This window comes from Vombatus ursinus, unplaced genomic scaffold (assembly GCF_900497805.2).
Source record: "Vombatus ursinus unplaced genomic scaffold, bare-nosed wombat genome assembly UNPS02009573.1, whole genome shotgun sequence".
NCBI classification, from domain to species: Eukaryota; Metazoa; Chordata; class Mammalia; order Diprotodontia; family Vombatidae; genus Vombatus; species Vombatus ursinus.
This window is the reverse complement of record NW_020949351.1, coordinates 12,548,900-12,562,128: the sequence shown is the minus strand read 5'-3', so window position 1 is coordinate 12,562,128 and position 13,229 is coordinate 12,548,900. Positions and strand designations below refer to the sequence as shown.

At 40.5% G+C, this 13,229-nt stretch overlaps 1 pseudogene; it reads left to right on the top strand.

The window, feature by feature from the left end:
- The first annotated feature begins 2,099 nt into the window (after positions 1 to 2,099).
- Positions 2,100 to 12,450, top strand: LOC114035986 (annotated as a pseudogene).
- The last annotated feature ends 779 nt before the right edge of the window (positions 12,451 to 13,229 follow it).

Below are 13,229 nucleotides of genomic sequence, written 5' to 3'. Positions count from 1 at the left end.
AATAACCTATAAGGATATTTAAAAACTTTTTTGTTACATTGTATCACCATTTATTTTAAAATAAAGAAAAAATTCTTAATGGTTTATTAACTGTACCACAGAGACTTTTCCTGAAGCCCCTTAATACAAGGCACTGGGAAAAAAAATTCATAAAGGATAATTAATGCTGGACCTCCCCAAGGCAACAGAGATTTATCTAAGGTTTTAGGGCTTTGGACTTTGGCAAAAAAGAGCACAGGTGAGCAAATATTTAACTAAGAAGAGAATGTTAAGAGTGGATGTACACTTTCACCTCACAATTAAATACAGAAGGCCCAGACTTCTCAGATGAGTCAAAGAATCAATTTTGGAAGAGTTAAGTTTGAACGAAAATAAAAATGCCTAACAGGAAGTATTTTGTGATTGCCTGAAAGAATCAGACATACCTATAGCCCTGTGTATAATTTAAAAATCCAGTTTGGAAGCACTCATTTCAAAGATGAAGTAGTCAATCTTCAGGAGCTTCTAAGTTCAGGATCTCCTTGGGGAAGTATACCCTTATGCCTGTACCAAAGAAAAGGGAGGTGAGGATGTTGAGGTTTGGAGTGCTGGGAACCCCAAAACATAAGGGTACAGGGAGGTCTACCTCAAAAGAATTCAGCCACTCAATCCTTCTTTAAGTCAGAGTAGTGAGGTTTATTTGTTATGAAGCCAACTAGATTCTAAGTGAATCTGAGCAATTTAATGGGGGTAAGAAAAAGACTGTGAGAAGATCTGGATGGGATTAAAGAATGATAAATAGCCTGGGCAGCCCAGGGGCAACAGAGAAGGGGGTCTAGATGGGATTAAGGAGTGGGAAATGGCCTGAGGTGGGCCAGGTGCAGACAGTGTTAAATTAAGTGGTCAGGGAGCCCCAGTGAAAGGACAGTTAAAAGGATTATTGAGTATCTAGGTAGGCTGTGAAGGGCCAAACATCTCAGGTGAAATGCCAGTGTGGGAAAGTTCAGGGCAAAGACATGGTCATTTCATCAGAGACTGGAGCAAAGGAGAGGTGAAGAAGAAATAATATCAAGGGGTTTTGAGATGTAGAGTAAGTAGCACACCACAGTAGAACCAGAAGATTTGGGTTCCAGTGTTTCTGTCTCTGTCACATGCTATTTGTATGACCGTGGTCACACTCAACTCTTTGTGATTCCATTTTAGGTTTTCTCAGCAAAGATATTGCCAGCACAGTTTGCCATTTCCTTCTCCAGTTCATTTTACAAAGAAACCAAGGCAAATAGGGTTAAGTAATTTGCCCAGGGTCACACAGCTACTAAGTGTCTGAGGCCAGATTTGAATTCAGGAAGGTGAGTCTTCTGATCCTAGGCCAGAAATTATCCACTACACCACCTAGCTGCCCCTGAATAATTAGAGCCACCTAATTATCCTAGTACTTAGAGCTATCCAAAAATGAAATGGGCTGTCTCAGGGAATGACAGGTTTCTTCTGACTGAAGGTCTTCTTCAAACAGGCTGAAGAGAAATTTGTAGAGGGTATTTTTGTTTCTGTGTGAGATGAACTTACCTCTGAGGTCCCTGATGGCTCAAATGCTATGATTTTATGACCTCAGCCTAAGCACAGGGCTATGATATTGACCTCACAAAGGGAGGTAAGGGAAACTGTTTCCCTTGGTATTTTGTTTTCACAGTACCTGGACCCCCTCTTTGGGGAGAAAGTGAAACAGGTAGAGCTAGGTCCTGGAGCCATGTTATTTTGGCTCCCTGGTTTTTTAATGTGTCTCATGAGCAGTTATTAATACATCTGTTCCATTGACCTCTCCCCCAGAGAGGCAACTAGGACAGGGCCTCCCTCCTCTTTGTGTCTAAGAGGCACTGGACCTTGGGCAGATATAGAAAGGGGACAGGAGACAGGAAGGACCAAACCTACTCTGGCTTCCTGAGCCTAAGTGCCATAGGCCAAGGCATACCAGGGAGAACCCTCTGTATGGAAGATCCAATTCTGGGTGTACCAGCTATAACTTCAGAGTTCCTCTCTATGCGAACTGAGAACACAGAAGTGAAAGACTGGAACTGAGCTGCTAGCGGACCCAGGGCTACGGGAGTGGAAGTAGTTATACCATGGAATCCACCGCTACACAAACATACACTCAGCCAAGAAACCAACCCATAAGGAGACTACAAACATCTAGTGATGTGATACAGCGCATGCAAGAAGCTTGGCAGAGAGACATAATGCGAGAATTTTTGGCTGAATTCATGAGTACATATGTCATGATGGTGTTTGGTTTGGGGTCCGTGGCACAGAAGGTTCTGGGGGGGAATGACTATGGGACATACCTCACCATCAACTTGGGATTTGGCTTTGGTGTTACCATGGGGATCCACGTGGGTGGGGGAATCTCTGGTGCCCACATGAACAGTGCTATTACCTTTACAAGCTGTGTCTTGGGTCAGACACCCTGGAAGAAGTTTCCTGTCTACACAATGGGACAGTGCTTTGGATCCTTCTTAGCAGCGGTTACCATATATGGCCTCTACTATGAGGCACTCATACGGTACACAAATGGGAATCTCACAGTAACTGGACCCCGGGCAACTGCAGGTATCTTTGCTACTTACCCTGCCCCCCACATGTCACTGTGGAAGGGATTCATAGATGAGCTATTCTTAACTGGAATACTCCAGCTATGCCTATTGGTCATCACTGACAAAAAGAACAGCCCAGCTCTGCAAGGGACCCATGCTTTGGTCATAGGGATCCTCATAATCACAATAGGACTGTCACTGGGCATGAATACAGGTTATGCCATCAACCCAGCCAGGGACCTGCCTCCAAGGATCTTCACAAGCATTGCAGGCTGGGGCAATGAAGTCTTCACAGCAGGCAACAGCTGGTGGTGGGTCCCTGTGGTTGCCCCAACATTAGGAGCTTTCATGGGAGCCATTTTCTACCTAGTCTTTATTGGAAATGTCAATCGTCCTAGGAACCAAAATGTAAGGATACAGGTGAGTCTTTAGACCACTCAAGCCTTCTTTCAGTCAGAGTAGTGAGGTTTATTTGTAAATCTGCTATTGTATCACCAATAGAAGCTGGCTAGATTCTAAGTGAACCAAGCAATTTAATTCGGGGTAAGATTGGTACTTATATACAAGAAAAGACAGTGAGATCTGGATGGGATTAAGGAGTGGTAAATAGCCTGGGGTGGCCCAGGGGCAACAGAGAAAGGATCTAGATAGGATTAAGGAGTAGAAAATGGCCTGGAGTGGGCCAGGTGCAAGACAATGTTAAGTGGTCAGAGAGCCCCAGTAAAAGGTCAGTTAAAAGGATTATTGAGTATCTAGGTGGGCTGTGATGGGCCAGATGCCTCAGGTGAAATGCCAGTGTTGGAAAGTTCAGGGCAAAGACATGGTCTTTTCTTTTTAGGGGTCCAGGTCCCATCATCCCATCATTCCCCCTTCAAACAAATGGAACCCAAAATCTTTTCGGGTAAAACGCGAAGGTCCTGGCTTCTGAAACTATTTCCTGGTGGCAAGGGCTGTAAGCTATCCCTGCCTCGAGGGGGTGCCAGGGAGGAGGTTGGCTGGAACCAGAGCATAGGAGCATCAGGTGCATCCAGGGAGTGATGGGTGGACATGTGCTGATACCCACTGTTTGCTTCCAACTGTAGGTGAATGGCCTGTAGTCTAGAAGACACAGATCTGACAAGCAAGTTCAATATGTAGGGCCCAAATATAAAGAGAATTAAAAGTGATGTCAGAATGGGGGAAAACAAAAAAAGAAAACAAAAGCCCCATTAGAATAATTCACATTTGACACACAGGATTACCTGATCGTGTTACTTTCCCACAAGTTTCCACTCTGATTCCAATTCCTTTTGGAGGATCATATACTATCTGGAAGTAACAACACTTCAGCAAATACAAGTTTTCCACCCCTGGGTTCAACAGTTACACAGATGAATTTGCCAGAGACTTGACTTTTACTCCAATTATAACAAAAGACTTGGGAGGATACTTAAGTAATGAGTAGGCCAAGTATCCATCTTTCTATAGGTTACCTCCCTCTAAGAAACTTGATTGCACTGAAACTCTCTTCCCTAAACCAAACTGAAGATGTTTTCGATTAAATTTCAGTCACATAACTATGCAGGCAGGCAGATGACAAGCCCAAGTACTAATTTACCCAATTGTTTGGGATATGAAATGACTACACTTTCAGGTTTGAACAGCAAGATCTCACATACTCGTATTGTGCTCTTATATCTTTTACTGATCATTTGCTCTGATTATAGAAATTTGCCATAAAAGAATAAAGCAGGAATATGATTTGTCAATTCCACTTCATAGCCAGACTCAGGTGGGTAACATTTCTTCTCAAAGGAACACAATGGGAAAATTGAGCCAGGAGGATCTCATTTTAGACAGAGGCTAAAATTGTTCTCTCAGCTTTTCCAGCTGCAGACCTCCACCTGTATCATATTATCTTTTCAGTGTAGCATTTCTTTCAGATAGTAGATTATTGACTATTGATTATGGATGGATTCTTATCATCAGAGAACTCAAAATCAGTTATAGTCCCAAGGACTTTCACTTCAAGCAGCAAATTTCACTAATCACAGCTTGGGGAAAATTGTACCAGGACTTCTATCTCAAATTTAAATTAGTCCTTGTGTAAAAGCCAATCATTAGAGAACATTTCTACATACTTGCAAATTCTCAGCAAGCCAGGTTCATTGTTTAGGAATTCCATAACCCAAACAAGCTTTTTGGCTAGTTTTACAAAATAAGGATAGACAGGGAACCCAGAGAAGGGGCTTCCTATCCACCCTATCTACCCTTAGAGTTGTTGTGGGCTGTGCCTTTCGACTAGCCCTGAGGACTACTCTGAATGGGCAGAACCAATCTGGATAAGACTTTCACATTCATCCCCCCCACCCCCCACATCCCCACCCCTGCCCTACAGACACACAGTAATCAATTACTAGTTTTAGGTTTCAGCATTAAAACAATAACCAACAATCTTACAATTTCCATAAGTGATAGCCAAATTGTTTTAGCTGCAATTTCCTCTTAACTATAGGCCAAGGTGAAAATACCCAATTTTCTAAATGGCAGTTATGAGACATTATAAGACAGGATTAACAGGGAAACAATTTTTTCCACTGTCTTTAGTTTCTCTCATTTCATACTCTAATAACATCCAAGTTATGAAACGTTGCTTGACATAACTGATACAAGTTTACCAATTTGAAACTTGAAACAAACCTATTACCAATCAGGTGGTTTCAATCTTGTTGAATACGTTTCCAAATTACTTTACACAGAAAATCAGCATCTCATCATTAACATGTTAAAACTACAACTTTTGAAAGAGTGGGCTTATCAAGTACAGAGGCTGGCTGGCTTCTTACCTCGTACTGCCTTGACCCATCTCATTTTCACCCACAGCTGCTGGATGGGAGTGGGGGGAGGCAGGATGAGCTGAACCTGGATGATATTTCCAAGCAGGAGGTCTACAGGGTGCCCAGGAGCCAGGGCTATTGCCAGTGGGGCCCTGCTGTAGCTGCTGCCCCTTCCCCCTCCTTCGTTTGCCACATAGGGGAGGGTGACTCAAATCCGCTACCATTCTCCAACACTCTTCTCTTACTCTGATCAGGGATGGGAGGGGTTAACCGGAAAACACCAGGATGTTTGCAGTCCCCTCTTGACTCAGGGGAAGGGAGTGGAGGAAAGGAGTGACAGGGATTGTAAAGTGTTTCAAAACTCCTTAATGATCAATCTCAAAATCTCCAGAATCTGCTAAGATGTTTTTAACTGTTCTAACTTTTCACTGTAGTCTTAGCCTGGTCAGAGCTGGGACTACAGGAAGAAGAATCTTAAAGAATTTAATTTTTCTTGGTTCTGTAGATTGTATTGAGGCCAGGCAGTTTTGCTTTTCAAAGTCTTGAAGACCAAGCTTGTTCCAATTCTGTAAAAGATAACCTAGGGGCAAATCTTGGGGAAGTCCCACTGAGTCTGGCTTCCAGGCTGAGGATCTGGGTGGCCATAAGGCTGGAAGAGAAAGGGAATCTGGCAGGCATGGGCATAGGAACTGAGAGTCCCTCAAAGAAGGAGGATCCCAGGATGTAGCGGGAATGAATCTCAGGAAACCAAAAAGACACCTGCAGTTTTCCCAGTTCCCTAGCATCCTAAAGAATCAAGAGAATTGGGCATATGCTTCCAGAAAGGGCATCCCCTACACAGTGGAAAGTGTGCCCAGGTCCAAGACAAGCCTCATAACCATGTGACCTAAATGAAGCCTAGAACATCAGGCCCAAAAAGTACCTCCAAGCCTTCCTAGGTGCTTGGAAAGACCCCAAATGCAGAGCAAGAAAGGGATAGAGAGGGAGCTTAAATACCTTCTAGACTTTACTGGAGAAGGTCTTGAGGAGGTCAGGCAATTCCACATATATGGCCACCAAATATGTTGCAGTTTGGGGTACTGGGAACCCCAAAATGTAAGGGTACAGGGTGAGTAGTCCTCAAAAGAATTTGACCATTCAAGCTTTCTTTCAGCCAAAGTAGCCAGGTTTTATTATATCACCAGTATGGTGATATAATTCCTAGTAATTATATTATACCATGTAATCATATAATATATATTATATCACCAGTATGGCGATATAATAAAATTCCTAGTAATTCTGCTATTGTATCACTAACAGGAGCAGGCTAGACTATGTGAATCTAAGCAGTTTAATGGGGGTAAGATTGGTACTTATATACAAGAAAAGTCAGAAGATCTGGATGGGATTAAAGAGTGGTAAATAGCCTGGGGTGGCCCAGGGGCAACCTAGATGAAGGGTCTAGATGGTATTAAGGAGTATAAATGACCTGGGGTGGGCCAGGTACAGACAATGAAAGGAGTTAAGTGGTCAGAGAGCCCCAGTGAAAGGGCAGTTAAAAGGATTATTGACTATCTGGGTGGGTTGTGTTGTGCCAGGTGCCTCAGGTGAAATGCCAGTGTAGGAAAGTTCAGGGCAAAGACATGGTCTTTCCCTTTTAGGGGTCTAGGTCCCATCACCCCATCAGGGGGAATTGATAAGTGTAGTCCAGAAGGACAATTAACCACTCCCCCAAATTGATGATGAGAGACAATCAATGAGAGGCAATGCATCCAATGCTGGAGATATACAAAGGACAAACACAAACACAGATACAGAAGGATAGCCACCTGAGGAAAGAAGCAGCTTCTAGGTACATCGCCCCTTAAACAAGAAAAGAATGATGACAATGGACTCAAAAAAGCTTTCCATTACACAGAATTTTGGAGCTTATCCTCTGAACACAAATATTCTCTACACATGTGGCTTACTACCATCATATTCTAAATTTGAGCCCATTTTTTTTCTGGATTCTGTGTATATGTGCTGGAAGGTATGCCTGAGGCTTTAAGGGTAAAAAAAAAAAAACTTTTTTTTTCCAATTGTTTTTACTGTAACACAGTATACATTTCTTTCTAAATGCTAATTAACTCTGGCTGATAATCAATGGAAACACACTTAATAGAGATTCATGAGCAAATGTACTAGAAAACCCAGCCCCTCAAGATTTTCCCCTAGAACTTTGAGGGAGTTAGTTGTCAGCCTCCCTCTAGGGATCTAACTCATCAGTGTCAGTGGGGCTGGAAGAGTGATCAAGGAGGGGATACTGTAAAAAACAAACAAACAACAAAAAGCAGAAACAAAAAAACCATAGGTCTAAAGCTGAGTGGGACCTCATTGACCATCTAGACTATAGAAGAAGAAACTAGGACCAAGAGAAATTAAATGAATTGTCCAACATCTCACAGGCAGGGAGTAAAAGAGCCAAGATTTAATCATTGTTGATGAGAATAGATCACTCTTGAAACATTTCCTATCTGCTTTTTGCCTTCTTTCCAATTTTGTCTACAAATACCCCCTGAATGTTATAACTTAGCTGGCTCCCTATATTTCTTTCTGTCTGCAACTACTTTTCCCAGTATTGTTCAGTGATACTACTCAAAAACTTCTGTCATTCTCCTCCATAAAATGCTTTGCAAATGAGCTTTAACTCTAATCTAGTGTTGCTCTTGTCTGCCATTTCTCCCTACCTAGAAAGAAGATCAAATGTCTGCAGGTTCAAACAATTTCTGAGCTATTACACATTTCTTCCTATGAAGGAAAAATCAAATGGATAAGAAATGCTTATTGTCCAAATTATATTATGCATTTGGATAGGTACTGCACTACATTATTCAACTAGTAAATATATGTTAAACAGACACTCAGTACAAATGGACAGTGATTTGAGCCCAGCTTTGAATAGAAAAAGGAGAACAAGCTGGGCTATATTTGTGAAATTGTAAAACACTCGCAAATATTTCATGCTGCTACCATATTCAGACATATACCACCCCCAAAAACATTTTTATCATTTCCTTATGCTATATGGCAATAAATCATGGAACATCATAATCTCCAAAGATTCAACATAGTGGGCAACCCAAAAAGCAATGGTAGGCATGTATAGACAGCATCATATTACTAGTGATGACTTGCATGTAAAAATATGGCGTAAAATATATCATTCAAGGAAAGGAAATGAAGTAGGTCAACCATGTAGCAAGAGCAAAGGTCTTAGCACTCCCCTAGTACTTCTGCATTACTTTAAAGACTATTACATAGAGGAAGACCTTCAGCACATTGGATAGATGCTCTATGGAGGGCTTATGGAAGGACCTGTACAAGAATCACCTACGATGAGGAGTATAGATGGGTTGTAATCTGAACTACTGGAGGTTCAGATCACGTCTTTATCCCCTTCATCAATGAAACCATGTATCCAATGAAGATACATTATATACTTTGCATTGGTTAAAAATCCTGTAAAAGACTAATGCAGCCAGTCTATTTTTGTCCATTTCCCATGTTTCAGAGTTAATTGCTTGTTTAATTAAACCATTCAATTGAAGATGCCGTAACTGCACATGGTGTATGGTCTTCCTTTCTAATTTGGATTTTACTATGTCTTTTCCTCTAGTAGTCCTTTATCTAAGTAGCCCAGGCAGCTGAAATGACTGCTATATCTCTAGTTACTTGTTTCCTGTCCCGACAGACCTTCTCATTTTTCTGACGTAATGAGATGCTCACCACATGTAGCACCTTAGGATACTATTGAATAGGATATATCTTGAAGAATATATCTTAGGATATATCTTGAAGAAGATATTCATAATACACAGATGCAAAACTTCTGAGTGGACAGAAAGTCTTTGGCCTCTTTCTTTTCCTAATTTCCAAACTATATTTCCCAACATAGTTTCTGTCATTGTCCTCTGTGCCCATCTTTGTATATAAATCATTAAATGTTTTTGAAAGTTGACCTAGTTTGGAGGATCTTAGAGATTCCTTCATAGAATTCCTCCTATTCTTCATCTTTTGAAAGAAATGTTATAACATAAGCTATAGATACATTTATGGTGATTTTAGAACTACAAGATGAAATGACAGAGTCACTTCAAATAAAGTTTTTTGTTGTCCTTGAGCAATTCTGCCAACCCTTTTATTTGGCTTTCTGAAAGATAAAAAACAAATCTGTGAGGTGAGAGGTAGTGAAATGTGGTGGTAAAAATAGCTGATTTAAGGGGCAGCTAGCTGGCGCAGTGGATAGAGCATCGGCCCTGAAGTCAGAAGGACCTGAGTTCAAATCTGAACTCAGACCAAACACTTGACACTTGCTAGCTGTGTGATCCTGGGCAAGTCACTTAACCCCAATTGCCTTAAAAAAAATAGCTGATTTAGTATTAGAATGAGAAAGGACCTTAGAGGACCTCTAGTCTAACCCTTTCATATTAGATTAGAAAACTAAGACCCAGGGCAGCTAGATGGCGTAGTGGATAGAGCTCTGGTGTTAGAGTCAGGAGGACCTGAGTTCAAATCTGGCTTTAGACACTTGACACTTACTAGCTATGTGACCCTGGGCAAGTCACTTAACCCTGATTACCTCACCAAAAAACACAAACAAACAAACCAAAAAAAAAAAAAAACTGAGACCCTAAGAGGTTAAGTGATTTGCCTGGGGTCTCATACTATGCCAAGTGACAAAGTCAAGATTTGAACCCAATTTCTTGGACTCCATATACAGTATGCTTGGGTGCAGCTCCTTGCTCAGCTCCTTACTACTTGAATAATATTGAGCAAATCTTTATAAAATGAAGAGATTGTACCAAATGAGCTATAAGGTCCATTTCTGTCCTCTATGTGTCATCTTTCCTTCCATTTAGCTGAAAATTCCTCCTGTCTTTTGGTTTTGTTTATAGGAAAAAAGTCAATATGGATATGTCCAATATGGTCATTCAGTGGTATGTCAACCCATTTAACAAAGATTGCACATTAAGAGTATAGAGATAGGGTTGGAACCTGTGATTTCATTGACAAAGGGAACTTCAGGATGAGGAAACTCCTTCTACCAATGCAAATCAATACTTTCTTGAAAACTAGTGCTTACTATGTGTCAGGCATTGAGCTAAACACTTTATAATCATTATCTCATTAATCCTTACAACAATCCTGGGAATCAAGTGCTATCATTATCTCCATTTTACAGATGAGGAAACTGAGGCAAACAGAGGTCTAGTGACTTGCCCAGGATCACAGAGCTAGTAAGTGTCTGAGACTGGATTTGAATTCATGTCTTCCTGACATGAGGTGGCCCTCAGAAAAACATAGAGGATGTTTCCTCTACATTTTTTGCAGGCTACCCCGAAATCCTTTGGCACGTCACAGGTTGTGCAGGCCTGCTCTAGGCCTAGTGCTCTATCCATTGTACTACCTACCTACTAAGAATGATGAAAGCCATAAAACTCTGCCTTCTTTTGCGACACATTCCAATCATCATTGCAGAAGCAGACTGTACAGAACTGAAGGCTATTTTGTGTTTTTGTACATTTCTTGGTTTCTCTGATAAAATAAGCAGAAGTTTTTTCTTGACTCCCTCACTTAGTGATCATTTTTTCCCTCCTAAAATATTGTTGTATTTACTTTTCTTTGAGAATGATGTACCCTCCCTTCCCAGTAGATTTTTGTTCCTTTAGGGAAAGAATTGCTTTTCCTTTTCTTCTCTGTAACTCCAGTGGCTAGCAAAGTAGTCACTTAACAAATTCTTGTTGAATTAAACTGAATTGGATTGGCCAACCCCCTGGTAATAAGCCTCTCTCTATATATTGATTTGGGCTGTTCCTCTGACAACAAGCAAACAGACCATCCACTTAAATCCTCCCCAATTTGGTGATGCTTGTCAGAGCTTGCATTGTGTTGGCATCATCTCCTAAAATTTAGAGTTTTGCCACACCCTGGTGAGACATCAGAGTTGGATTTCTGTGAAAGGGCCTCCCCATATAGTGCTTTTTTTCCCCTATAGTCTGAATCAGACTGTCTGATTATTAATTAAGACTCTCTTGCAATTCCTTCCAGTACTGGGCCTAATATTACTTTTCTCGGAATTGTTGAGGGTTGGGGAAGAAGAGAGATATTTTTTTAAAGCTGGATATTTTTTCAAAAAGAAATGTTGATATACACACATACTCAAATACACAAATATGCACACACACACTCACATATACAGTGGGTCTTAAAGTCTGTTCAGTTTTCTGTTATTAAAAGCTTAAAATTGCACTGATTTTTAGGATAACTATGTATGTATAAACATCAAAGGTCATCATCTTATAATCACATCTGCCATTTCTTTAGGAGTCTGAGGATGTAGTTCATGTAGCTCTGGTGATTAAAACATTATGTTACTTACTTAGCTTTTCCTCACTTATCTTGCATTTCAACTCACTGTCATTTTTGTTCACAGAGTTATATAGATAGAGATATATGTACATGTATATACATATATGTAAATGAAATTCTGGATTTTGATTTAAATTGAAGTATTCCGATTTTAACACTTTCTCCAAATATTAAATGAATGAGTATATAGAACTACAAATAATTGCCTATTGTGTATAAGTGTCTGACTAAGTGGTACTTAGTACAGAGTTAAAAGTAGCAATGTACCTGTTGTTTTCAAGGAGTTTACATTCTCCTCAGCAGTTGGTTGGGGTGTGGATGAGTGGAATCTAACAGAAATGTAGTTAAACTACAAGCAAGCATTTGGAGGCAAAGAAGAAAACCAAAATGCTCTAGGAATCACAGAATTCCAGATTGGAAAAGAACTTTCAAGGTCATCTTCTCTAATCCTAATCTTCCACAGCATCCCTCCTAACAAGTAAAAAGTAAGAAGGAGTCTACTACCTCTTGAGGCAGCCCATTCAGATTCCATACTGTTGGAATTGTTAGGAAGTTTTTCCTCATAGCAAGCCTAACTTTGTCTCTCTAAAACTCCTACAATAGTTTCTTCTGTTTCTTTCTAGGACCAACCAGAACAAGCCTACATTCTGAATGACAACCCCTGCAGTATTTGAAGGTAGCTACCATGTTTTCATATCTTGTTTTCTCTAGACTAAATGCTGTCAGGTGTTTCAATTGATCTTCCTATGGCAAAGTCTTCTATTCCATCCCAATTCTCACCACTATTTCATTTGTCAGTGGCCTTCTCAAAATGCGGCACCCAAAATTGAACACAGTTCTCCAAATGTGGTCTAATAAGGTCAGAATACAGTGAAACTATAACCACAAGATCTGGATACTGCCGCTTTTAAAGTCACCCAGAATACTATGAGGTTTTTTGGCTGTTTGAATCATACTGTTAACTCGTTTTGATCTTACACTCTACTTCAATATCCCTAGACCTTTTTTCATATCAACTGCAGTCAAGTCACTTCTCTCCCATCCAGTATTTTTGAAACTGATTATCTAAAGTGTATAATTTACATTTATCTTTATTAAAACTTCAGTTTCCATTATTTACTAAGCACCTACTATGTGGTAGCCACTATTGCTATGGATAAAAAGACAAATGGTCCCTTCCCTCAAGAAATTTATATTCTAGTAGGGAGATAATACATGGATGTAGAAGTATATATTCTCTCTCTCTGTCTCTCTCTGTTTCTTTCTTTCTCTGCATGTGTGTGTGTGTGTGTGTGTGTGTGTGTGTGTGTGTGTGTGTGTGTACATGCGTATATGTATATGGGCAGCTAGGTGGCACAGTAGATAGAATACTGTGGTTGGAGTCCGGAAGACTCATCTTCCTGAGTTGAAATCCTGCCTCAGACACTTTCTAGCTATGTGACCCTGGGGAAGT